At 39.3% G+C, this 13,137-nt stretch overlaps 1 protein-coding gene and 1 pseudogene across 9 annotated transcripts in view; one reads left to right on the top strand and one right to left on the bottom strand.

Annotated features, from left to right (window-relative positions):
• The window catches only part of EVI5 (ecotropic viral integration site 5), a 207,889-nt gene that overhangs the window by 190,446 nt on the left and 4,306 nt on the right, over positions 1-13,137 (bottom strand). The gene's annotated exons all lie outside the window — the stretch shown is intronic.
• Positions 10,761-11,919, top strand: LOC309974410 (small ribosomal subunit protein mS38-like; annotated as a pseudogene). Its single transcript has one exon. The product of its transcript is annotated as a small ribosomal subunit protein mS38-like (transcript).

The following is a 13,137-nucleotide window of genomic DNA, read 5'->3' as shown; positions in this document are numbered from 1 at the left end:
ACCACGGATAGAACCTGTGTCCCCTGCACTGGCAGGAGGATCCTTAACCACTGTGCCACCGGGGAAGTCCCCTGATTTTGTTCTTAAAATAAATCTTATTTATGGATATTTTCCTTATAAGTGATCCATATTTATGGATATTTATGGAAATATCCATAAATATCCATATTTATGGAAAAAAGGAAAGAAAAAGAAAATCATGAAGAAAAATGAATCATCCAGAAACACCACTCAATCAGTGCTGGTCTTTTTTTTTCAAAAACAATGGAGCATGAACAAGGGAAGCATGAATGAGCAAGACCTCAGCCTCACTTAGAAGTAAAACTGTGAACTAGCCACAAGCCTCTTGCAGGTTCCAAACAGCCTGTTTCCTAATTGGGGTAAAATATATAGAACATAAAAACATGCCATTGTAACAATTTTTAAGTGTACAATTCGTTGGAATTAATTACATTCACAGTGATGTACAACCATCACCACTGTCTATTTCCAAAACATTTTCATCACCCCAAACAGAAACTTTGTATCCATTCCTTTCTCCACAGCCTCAGGTAACCTCTAAACTACTTTCTGATTTTTATGAATTTACCTATTCTAGATTTATAAGTAAAATCATACATACAATATTTGTCTTTTTGTGTCATGGCTTATTTCATTCAGCATAATGTTTTCAATGCTCATCCACACTGCACCATGTATCAGAACTTCATTCCTTTTTATGGCTAAATAAGATTCTATTATATACATATACTTCTCACATTCTTCAAGGTGTTAGAAATTCTGAGCCCATGAAAAACTTGGTATATTTAAGGCTGGAAGACAGAAAGGAAAAAAAGAAGGAAGGAAGAACTCTACTCCTCTGATGTTTATCCATTCATCTGTTGATGGACATTTTGGGTTGTTTCCAACTTTTGGCTGTGAATAATGCTGCTATGAACACCGGCATACAAATGCCAAATAGACTTTTAATAGTTTGCTCTGGCTGGAAAGCCAGAAAAGGACTATAAAAAAAACAGCAACAGAAGCTGCCAACAGCAATTACCACAATAGAACAGAATATAAGACATTAACTTCATGGGTTTTCCACGCAGCATGTGGGATCTTGGTTCCCCCACCAGGGATCAAACCCGTGCCCCCTGCAGTGGAAGCACAGAGTCTTAACCACCGGACTGCCGGGGAAGTCCCAACTTTATGGTTTTTAAATTATTTATACTTCTGATTTTTCCAAATTTTGGAGTCCTTCATCATGACAGACTTCATATTTCTAATCTGAAAAATATACAAGAAGGAAATAAAAGGGAGAAAGCAACAATGCTTAAGTAACATATTAACAAATCATTACTAAGGTCAGGATTGCAGGTTAGGAGCAATACTGAGAAGGGAGCAGAGTTATAGCCTGAAACAGCATCTTCTTTTTGTTCTGACCAAAGAGAAGGTATTACTTTGCCCTCCTTAATGCCTAGCACAGAACCCAGTGTATTCTAGAAACTCAACAACAAAAGTTGGCTGAAAAAAATAGATGGATAATTCTATAGGTATCTGAGTTCTTCCAACTACATCATGTTTTTTTAACTATTTATACTTAGTCTGAAACAGATTATTAGGAGCATCTCAAGTTTCACAGGAAGTTTTATACGAACCCATAAATTTATGGGGAAATCGGCCAGTAGATGAGTGACAGGAAATTGTATCTCTGGGACCATTATTTAAACTACAACTCTGACTGATTACACAAGATTACAAGCCCAGAAAACTCACCAACTTACAGCATCATACTTTTTTAGTGGCTATTTGCCTAAGTGTTTGTAATGCCAAATGGGTCCAGAGAGAGCTTTTCTTATTTGCTTCCAAAATAAATAGCAAACGTATCAAACTTAGAAGTATATCTAAAATATATGATCAAATTTCAAAATGGTCTATGCCAATATAAATATAAAAAATAATTATCTGTACACACCGTTACTTCAACATTCTTCAAGGTGTTGGAAATTTTGAACCCATAAAAATCTTGGTATACAACTGAATAAACATGTAGAAAGCAAAAAAAAAAAAAAAATTATTTATACTCAACGTTGTCCCAGTAGGATTTAAGCTTGGGGCAAATGTAATATCTATCTTCAATCTTTTAAGCAGGTTATAAGGAAGTGTTATTCCAACTCTGCAAACATGGGAATAAACAACATTATTATATAAATAGCAGTGTCTTGCATGTTTTGAGTATTATCAATAAATATGGAATGCAGATTTTAAAATACAGTCTATAAATATCCTCAGAGAAGAACTGCAAATTATGTCTTTCACTTTTTTTTTTTTTTTTTTCCAGTACGCAGGCCTCTCACTGTTGTGGCCTCTCCCGTTGCGGAGCACAGGCTCTGGACGCGCAGGCTCAGCGGCCATGGTTCACAGGCCTAGCCGCTCCGCGGCATGTGGGATCCTCCTGGACCGGGGCATGAACCCGTGCCGCCTGCCACTCAACCACTCTCAACCACTGTGCCACCAGGGAAGCCCTGTCTTTCACTTTTTAAGTTAACAGTTGTCAGATGGAAGAAGAGAAAGATACAGAGCACTGGCTTCAACAGGAATAGAAAAAACAGCAAACTGGCATTACACTGAAAGGGAAAAAAACAGGAAATAAGGGTAACACTGCTGACAAGTCTTCTTCCTTTAGATGTCTATACAACAAATTTCTCTGAGTTAATTTATTTTCTATAGGCATACAGCATATATTCATCTCTCTCTGATCCTTCCTACCTCTAGAACAAAATTTCAGAAAAGGAAAACTTGCAACTAACACAACATTGTAAATCAACTACACTTTAATTTTAAAAAAAAAAGAAAGAAAAGGAAAACTTTGTACACAGTGATATACTATTGCTGCTGCTACCACCATCATCTACTGTAAGTTTTACTATGTACCAGGCACTTCGACAACACTTACATTCATTATCTTATTTAATCCTCACAATAATCCTGAGACAGATTTTACTGAAGTTTATAGAGGTTAAACAACTTGCCCAAGAATCCATTAGCTAATAAACCATGGAACCAGGATACTAAACATTAAGCCCTAAAACAAAAACATCCTGACAAGTATAAATCATTGATAGGAAGGTGAGCTAAAACAGAAGAACACAAAAGTAAAAACACAGAACGTCAGAACATGTCATGACTAAGGATTCTGACAGACAGATAGGACCTGCCCAAAACCAATCTGATTACCTACTTAAGCAATTCAATTAACTAAAATAATGAGATGAAAATTATATTTGAAAATGAAGGACTTCCCTGGTGACGCAGTGGTTAAGAATCTACCTGCCAATGCAGGGGACACGAGTTCGATCCCTGGTCCAGGAAGATCCTACATGTCGTGGAGCAACTAAGTCCGTGCACCACAACTACTGAGCCTGCACTCTTGAGCCCAAGAGCCACAACTACTGAAGCCCGCACGCCTATAGGCCGTGCTCCACCACAGGAGAAGCCACTGCAATGAGAAACCCACGCACCACAAAGAAGAGTAGCCCCCGCTCGCCGCAACTAAAGAAAGCCCCCATGCAGCAACGAAGACCCAACACAGCCAAAAATAAGTAAATAAACTTATTAAAAAATTTGATAATTTGAGCTGCACCTAAAATTGCTATAGCCCAGGTGTTCAAGTTCATGAATAAGGAGCTAATAAGCCTGTCCCCTGACCTCAACCTTCCACTGTTACAAAGAGAAAATTATTTAAAAAAAAAAAAAAAAGGCATATCTACACAATTTTTTTCCTGGCAGCAGCAAGAGTACTAAAATACCTGTTTCCTTAGGTCTTAATCTAATCCAAAAAAAGCACAAATTCTGAACAAGTACCTCTTAAAATATATCACATATTATGCAAATTTTTAATATACACAATACATCAAGCACTGTGTCAAGAAGTGTGTTAAGCACCATCACCCCATACCCAGTGTGAAATAAAAATGAACTGCCAGGCTTCCCTGGTGGCGCAGTAGTTGAGAGTCCGCCTGCCGATGCAGGGGACACAGGTTCGTGCCCCGGTCCGGGAAGATCCCACATACCGCGGAGCGGCTGGGCCCGTGAGCCATGGCCGCTGAGCCTGCGCATCCCGAGCCTGTGCTCCGCAAAGGGAGAGGCCACAACAGTGAGAGGCCCGCGTACCGCAAAAAAAAAAACAAAAACAAACAAACAAACAAAATGAACTGCCACAGTTCTGAAAAATCCTAAAATGTCACTAGGAATCTTCAACATAATTCTCCAAATAGGTAAATAATGCACAGATCATGGCAAGGCCTTAAAAACTGTATTTTAAATTGTCATTTTAATTAATTTAATTACACTGATACTGGTGAAAGAAGAGTGATGAAATTAAGAGGTGGAAAATGTATGTTAATTGGAATTGGATAGAAGGACACATGAAAACTCAGGAAATCCTGGCAGAAATATAGTATCAACGAAATAATAATTTTTTGAAAGGTCCTCAGCATATCAGCAAGGTAAAGTACCATGTTCTTTTGACAGGGTGCGTAAGGCCTTCACAAGTTATTTAAATTTTTTAAACCTTGTTTCCTTGTCAGGAACTTAAAAAAAGGTTGGAGTGAATGGTACCTCTAATGTTTTCCTGTTGTGACACTGTAGAGTCAAGAGAAAATTGATAAACTCATATAAGCAGATTTTTATGCAATTATTAGTTTCAATAATAACGGGGGGGAGGAGTCCTCAAAACGTTGCACTAGAAAACTAAGGTCTCATTCCCTGAACCTCATATACTCATATACTATGAGGCTACAGGAATAATCAGAAACCAACAAAATGAGAGTACATTAGCAAGACTAAATTAACACAGGTACACAATAACTTTGGACTTTAACAAAATGCCAAAGAAGCATTTAGGACTACAAGAGGTGTGTTTTTTTTTAAATCTGATAATATTAAAGAAAACGAAAATGTTATAAACTTAACTACTGCCCATATCCACACCTCTCTAGTCTCACCTGCCACAGGTAAGTGGGTCTTCTGTGTGAAGTCAGAAGACAGGCCTCGCGCTCTGTGAATTATCCTGGAACTCAGGTGGTCTCTCTCTTCTTCCCAGTTTCTGCTCTCAACTTTTAAACAGGCTGCTCTGCCATATTTAGCTCTCTCGCTGGACCTTACAGCCCACTAAGTACCCCCTGTCTCACAGTATGGTCCCTCCCCCATAGCTAAGCAACTGGACAGATAGCTTTAGCTTTCATTCTTCCCTTCTTCACCTCCCACTTTTTCACTGCAATGTGGCTTCTACCATACCATTTTACTAAAACCACATTTACCAAGGTCACTCACCAACAGCCTCTTCGTGCTAAATCCAGTAAATGCTTCATAGTCCTTATCTTACTTGCAGACCTCTCTGTAACATGTGACCCATACAGTACTTTTCCTGTTATTTATTTTTTATTTTTCTGATTAGCAAATACATGTTAAGAATTGAAATACCACAGAAAAAAATGGAAAAGTTTGAGTACTCTGTAATCCCACTCTCAAAGACAGCCACTGTTAGCTGTACAGTATATATTAAGATTTCTATACATATGGTAATATACAGGTATATGTATTTTTTTTAAGTTCACAAAAATTAGATCATACTTGGGGACTTCCCTGGTGGTCCAGCGGTTAAGACTCCATGCTTCCACTGCAGGGGGCACAGGTTCAATCCCCGGTCAGGGAATTAAGATCCCGCATGCCCTGCCTGGTGCAGCCAAAAAAAATCAGATCATACTATACATTTTTGAGAATTTAATTTAATGTACTTTGATCTTCTGTCCTTGTTAGTATTATGTGGTAGACTAATTAACGGCCTCCTAAAGAGCACATCATAAAACACAGAACCTGTGAATGTTACCTTAAATTGTAAAAGGGACTTGGCAGAGGTGATTAAGGGAAGGATTTTGTGATGAGGAGATTATCCTGAACTATTTGGGTTGGGCCCATCAGAAGATGCTATGCAGTTGACTTTGAAAATGGAGGAAGGGATCAAGGAATGCAATGCAAGGAATACAAGGAATGCAACTGGAAAAGGCAAGAAAATAGATTCTACCCCAGGAACCAGCTGGGTCAATACCTTGACTTTAGCCCAGTGAAACATTTGAGACTTCTGGCCTCCATAACTATAAGAGACTATATTTTTGTTTTAAGCCACTAAGTTTGTACTAATTTGTTACAGCAGCAATAGAAAACTATATAATACTCTGTGTATGTGTGTGTGATACCTTTCCACATTTGTCTGTTTCTCTAGAAGTTATTCCACAAAGTGCAACTATTGGGTCAAATAATAAAAAAAAGTTAACCTCCAGAAAGGCTACACTTATTTTTTACTCACATTAACAACATTCAAGCCCCTCCCTCCTTTTTCAAAGTTCTATTCTTTCAGTTTGTTAAATCACTTCCCTGGTTTCCCTTCTGTGGTGGCTACTCACTCCTTCGGCTCCTTTGCAGACTTCTCGTCATCAGCTCATTTCTTATATGTCAATGGTCCCCAAAATTCCAATTCCATCCTGGGCCTTCTCCTCACTATACACAGTTATTTAATCTACTTCCTTTTGCTACTTCCTTTTATTACTACTTACAAACATAACAGATTTACTTCTCCCTCTTCCCTCTAAAATCTACTCCTCCACTGTATTCTCTCTGTTAATGACTGACACACCAATATCCAACAGCCTATGGCAGATGCATGGGGATCACCTGACCCCTGCCTTATCCTCACCCCACATACCACAGGCTCCAGAATCTGTAAGTCTCTCCCTCCCTATCAATTCCTTAGAACAAGAATACATCAATTTTCAATTGTATTACTTAACTGTGTGTGTTCCCTATCTCAAGTCTCATACCCCACTGTACCAGCACAGTCTTTCTGAAACTCAAGTCTGATTTGTCACTCAAGCAGACCTTTCACAGACTGCTGGTTGCAATGTAACATGATATATTCCCTTGGGAAAACTGTTTGGCAATGTCTTCTAAAGTTAAACATACATCCACTCTATGAACCAGTAAGTCCACCACTAGTTATTTATCCAAGAGAAACGAAAATGTATGTCTATAAGAAGACTAATAGCTATGTGTTCATAACAGCTTTCATAACAGCCTAATGGGAAAAGGGATAAACAAACTGTGTTATTGTTATACAATGTTATTACTATACACCAGTTAAAAAGAACTACTGAAAGGAGCATTAACATGGATGAATTTCAAAACATTATGTTGAACAAAAGACGCCAGCCAGAAAAGAATACACACTAATTCTACTATTCTATTAGGTGAAGTTCAAGAACATGAAAAACGAATCTGTGGTAAAAGACAGCAGAACAGGAACTGACTAAAGGAACCATGTGGGATTACTGGGGAGGGAGAGATTAACACAGGAGTACACATTCGACAAAATTCATTCAATTGTAGAGTTAAGTTCATTTCACTATACGTAATCTTTACCTCAAAATTTTTTAAAACAAATATTGAAATTTAAAACTTTTACTTCACTCAGCATTTTTCCATACTAATTATTTAAAAAGCCTCACACCTGTCAGAATGGTCATCACCAAAAAGTCTACAAATAACATGCTGGAGAGGGTGTGGAGAAAAGAGAACACTCCTATACTGTTGGTGGGAATGTAAATTGGTACAGCCACTATGGAGAACAGTATGGAGGTTCCTTAAAAAACTGAAATAGAATTATCATATGAGGGACTTCCATGGTGGCACAGTGGTTAAGACTCCATGCTCCCTATGCAGAGGGCCCAGGTTCCATCCCTGGTCAGGGAACTAAATCCCATATGCATGCCACGAATAAGAGTTTGCATGCCACAACTAAGGAGCTGGCAAGCCACAACTAAGGAGCCAGTGGGCTGCAACTAAGACCCGGCACAACCAAATGAATAAATAAAAATTTAATTAAAAAAAAAGAATTACCATATGATCCAGCAATCCCACTTCTGGGCATATATTCAGACAAGACGAAAACTCTAATTTGAAAAGATACATGCACCCCAATGTTCACAGCAGCACTATTTACAATAACCAAGATATGGAAGCAAACTAAATGTCCATCGACAAATGGATGGATAAAGATGTGGTATACACACATACAAAGGAATATTAGCCATAAAAAAGAATAAAATAACTTGCAGCAACATGGATGGACCTAGAGATAATCATAATATGTGAAGTAAAATCAGACAAGGAAAGACAAATATCATATAATATCACATGTGGAATCAAAAAAATGATACAAATGAACTTATTTACAAAACAGAAACAGACTCACAGACATAGAGGAAAGGGGGGGAGTGATAAATAGGAGTTTGGGATTAACAGATACACACTACTGTATATAAAACAGATAAACAATAAAGACCTACTGTAGAGTACAGGGGACTATATTCAATATCTTGTAATAACCTATAAAGAAAAAGAATAGATTCAGTATAACTGAATCACTTCACTGTACACCTGAAACTGACACATTGAAAATCAATTATACTTCAATTTAAACAAAAAAAACCCCTCAAGATTTAAGACAAATTAATCACTTAATTACCCTGGTCTGCAGTGGTCCCTGGTGGTCTAGTGGTTAGGACTCAGTGCTTTCACTGCTGGAGCCAGGTTCAATCCCTGGTCAAGGAACTTAGATCCCACAAGCTGCACAGCATGGCCAGAAAAAAAAAAAGTAAAGAAACAAGACTATACCAACTGTGTGTTCCCCTGGTTTATAAATTTTGTGAAAGCAAAGATTTTTGTCTATGTAGTATTGATCACCGTTGTCTTCCCAGTACCTATCATTATGCTTGACACATAGGAGATGCTATATATGTGTTACCTTTGGTGGTTCTTACTGACTTACTGACAATGTTCATAACTTCATTAAATTTCTAGATCATTTACTGACTCCGTTTTCTGATCTCGTGTGTTAAATGCTTGACAACATTTATAACCCTGTTCATCCAGCAGCAGAAAAGAAGCTTCTCCACATTTTCAAAAAAGCAGCCAAGTTGAGTCTTTGTGCTCCTCTCTTACATGTATTTTAAATTAAATGTTTAAAGGCATTACACTTTTCATGAGATTACTCCCTAAGATTCGTTCTCAATTTACTTCAAGGTCTACCTCCTCACCAGCAAATTCTGGCTCAGTCTTCTAAACTATCCTGATTCTGGTATACTTGAAGATATTAAATTTTTCTTCTTTCTCTTATGTATCTCATTCAAATATCATATTATACAGTGGTTCATTCAAGTGAAACTTTTATCCAGTATGTTTTTTTCTAATATTTATTTATTTATTTGGCTGCGCCGGGTCTTAGCTGCAGCAGGCAGGATCTTCATTGCTATGTGCGGGATCTTTAGTTGTGGCATGTGGGATCTAGTTTCCTGACCAGGGATCAAACCCAGGCCCCTGCACTGGGAGCAGAGAGTCTTAACCTCTGGACCACCAGGGAAGTTCCTATCCAGTATCTGTTAACATTGTTCTAACAAACTTACTAGCATAATTTATGAGAATGCTGGATTCATTTTTAACATAGCAAAAGATCTGTATCAAGCCAAATACAGCAACTAATCATTTGAATACCAATTCAAAGGTAAGACAAAATCTCCATCTTCACTTCCCTATCAGTGCTTACACTTTCTTATGAAAAACAAAAAGAGCAATGGTCCATAATAAAACCATTCTGCTCCTATCTCTATCAAGGTTCCTTCCAAGAACACAGGAGCTAGCAGTTCCTTAAGGAGAGAGCCCTAATCATGAACCCAAAAGACAATGAATAGCAAAACCAACAATGAAGACCCAGATAATAGCCAGTTTAACCAGCTTTAGGGAACATTTTTCAAAGTACAATTGTGAGCAGTTGGATTAGTACAAAGAACAATTAACAAGCACTAAACCCACATTGTCTGGCCACTTAAACAATAAACTGCCAACAGCACAGGCAGGGAATGCTCTCATGAAGTACAGAGACAGTAATAAACATCTGGGAATGGCAACAAATAAACACACCAGGCAACTTACAATTATGAGAAATTGGGTGACCCTTTCTGAGCAAACATATGAGGCCACAGTCAACAGCTTCTAGCCACAAAACACACATTAATTAACCTACATATTTCCAATGAGGAAGGACTATCATACCGCCAAAACAGATAGTAATAACTGCCAATGTTATCTTTAATTGATAGCTTGAATTTTATATGCAAACATATAAAACTGTGTGCAGTGACAAGAAGACTTTTATATTTTATGTAACTTGTCCAAAATTAATATGAAGAGTAACAAAGGGCTAAATAAGGGCATTACAGAAAATAACAAAAAAACCCACTCACTATCTAGCATAAATCTTAAATGTAAAAGGATACTGTAACACAGATAAGGATGGACACAATATAAAGGTAAACACATAAAATTTTATAAATTTAGCCTAAGAAAAAACAAATTATATTGAGAATAATATTTTCATTTCATCATGAACTTTATGATAAAAAACGCTTATCTCAAAGAGCATTTGGAAACATACTTAGTGTTTTAAAGAAAAAAGGAGTGCAAAGCATAACAAAGTTATCAGAGGAGCTTAACAGAGAGGCTTTAATGGGTGGTTCTAATTAATTTACCAGTTTACGTTAACTATAAGATTTCTACAACTTTAGCAATACTTTTCAATTTTTTCTGGAATATAATCTTTTTCTCAAAACAAAAAATACTGGGCAGCAGAATGGTCAGTCTCCCAGCAGTGTCTGGGTAGGGTCAGCATGAGGCCGCGGGCACCAGGGACAGCAGAGGCAGCTGCTGCCGGCTGGGCTAGGGACCTGGGACTTGAGAGTCCACACCACCCACGCAGTGGGCACCTCAGGGTGAAGCTGAGGCTCACGGAGGCTCCACTGAGCACCTGGGGCCGCCGCCACACACAGACCTTGCTCCTGGTGCGCCTCACTTCCCAGCTGCTCAGGGCTGTTCCCGGGTAGGCTGCAGTGGGTCCTGGCCTGTCTCAGGGGTGCTGGGCAGGCATGCCTGCAGGCCTCGCTACAGCACGCAACCAACAGGCCCAAGTGGTGCTGCCTCCCTCCCTGGCAGACGGGTCCATCTGGAGCTTGAGGAGATGCTGCTGTGCAGGAATATATCCATCAGCCCCCTGGAGAGCTGGCTGACCTGGAGAGCTGGCTGACCTGGAGAGCTGGCTACCTCCTGCCCAGACTGGACGCTGGGGTCCCAGGGACTGTGTCTCCAGCCCAACTCTGAGTGTCCGCCCAGCCAGGTGGGAGAAGGGGTCGAGCAGTAGGGTAAGGAGGTCTGGGATGCACCCCAGATGCAGAGCAAAAACACACTCAAGATCTGCCAGTACAAGATGAATCATCGCAAGTACCGCAAGCTGGTCAAGAGGACCCAGTACCTACCGCGGAAAGTCAAGGAAGGACGCCTGAAACGGCAGCAAATCAAGTTCAAGAGAGACCTGAAGCGCATCTGGTGGAAGGCGGGCCTGAAGGAAACCCCCACAGGCTGGCAGACCCCCAAGATCTACCTGAGGGGCAAATGCATCTCCTATCTCTCTCCCGTACCCCTATTACTGCTGATGACCCGTTGTAATAAGTATTCAGAGAACTCAGCTAAAAACAAAAAACAAAAAAAACAAAAAAAATTCTAAGTATTACCTCCCACCCATGACAGTAGCTGGATTTAAGAATTATTGATTAAAATAACAAAACCACCATGACTTTTTGATAATTTCTGTGTTACAAATATGCAAGATCTATTATTTGTTCTTTCAATATTAAATGTTTAACGCACATATTGATTTCCAGACCCACTGCAGAGGTCCACAGCCCACTCTGTTTCTCCAGTCATTTCTCTCTTTATAGCGAGTTTCCCACTACAGAAAGTATCAAATAGCTCACTAAGCTGGCTTATCTTTAAAATCATTTCCAATCCTGAGATTGTAAGATTCTGGGACAATGTAAACTTCTCAAAAGAATTTAGAGGTTTCTAGAGAAATTACAGTTTGATCCAACATTTAAGTGCTCTCCCTCCTAACATTCTATGTAGATAACAGTAAAGAAATTTTAACAGCTACAACCCCACAGGGAGGAGAAAACAGTGGTGGGCAGATGGCAGCACATTTTTGTATGATGAATGGAAAGCAGATGAGGGACTTGCACGTTAAGACTGCAGACTGAACCCACACATCTAATTTTGCTCCCTCACGAAACCCTACTAAAACAAGATAAAGAAAATGTTGCTGTTGTTTTGTTCTGTTTTTAGGACACAAACCATAAGGATTGAGGGAATGGAAGAAACAACAGCAACGAAATTTTGGAAGCTGGAAAGATGGATGAGTGACAACTGATTTGGTCAAAGACAAATTATAAGACAGCAGTGCTGACAACTAAGAACAAACCCACTCTGCGCTACAGAATCCTCAAAGGGTTCAGGAACTGCCAGAACACAGAGGGGGAAGGGAGACTAAAGAAAGAAAGGATCAGGTGAAAGCTGTTTGAACAGTTAGAAACCTAGAGCCCATGCCTCTCCCAAGTTGCTGAGTGACCCAACCTCAATGAGGCAGCAGGTTAGAGATTTATTCTCTAAAAAGGGTAAATCACACATGGCGGAAGATGAAGGTATCCTAACAAAAAGAGGCAAATTGTATGTCCCTTCATATTAAATGCTCTATGGCTCATTACCCAGCCCTCTTTTCCTGAGTTCCCAGACCACCGGCAACTAGACCTCTGGCCTCCAAGCAGAAAACTGGGATACTCTCTGGGAAATCTGACCAGGACAAACGGAAAGACAGACACTGGAGAGAGCCTCAAACAGCCCACCCAAACCAATGATTTCAATCCTGACCACACACTGGAATCACCTGGGCAACTTTAGAAAATACTGGTGCTAATCTATGTAGACAGAAATCAGAATAGTGGTTGCCTCTGGGCAAGGAGTGGGGAAGATAGAAGGGATATGAAGGAATTTTCTAGGGGTTTCACTATGCTCTGTACCTTGTGTTCATTACACAGGTGTACACACAGCAAAATCATCAAACTATACACTTAAAATCTATATATTTTACGGTGTGCAATCACACTTAAATTTTTAAAAAGTACTGCTACCTGATGTATTTGGTCCCTCAGTCACAAGCAA

The sequence above is a fragment of the Leucopleurus acutus genome, assembly GCF_964270905.1.
Source record: "Leucopleurus acutus genome assembly, chromosome: 2".
In the NCBI taxonomy this organism is placed as follows: domain Eukaryota; kingdom Metazoa; phylum Chordata; class Mammalia; order Artiodactyla; family Delphinidae; genus Leucopleurus; species Leucopleurus acutus.
This window is presented reverse-complemented; position numbering and strand designations above follow the sequence as displayed.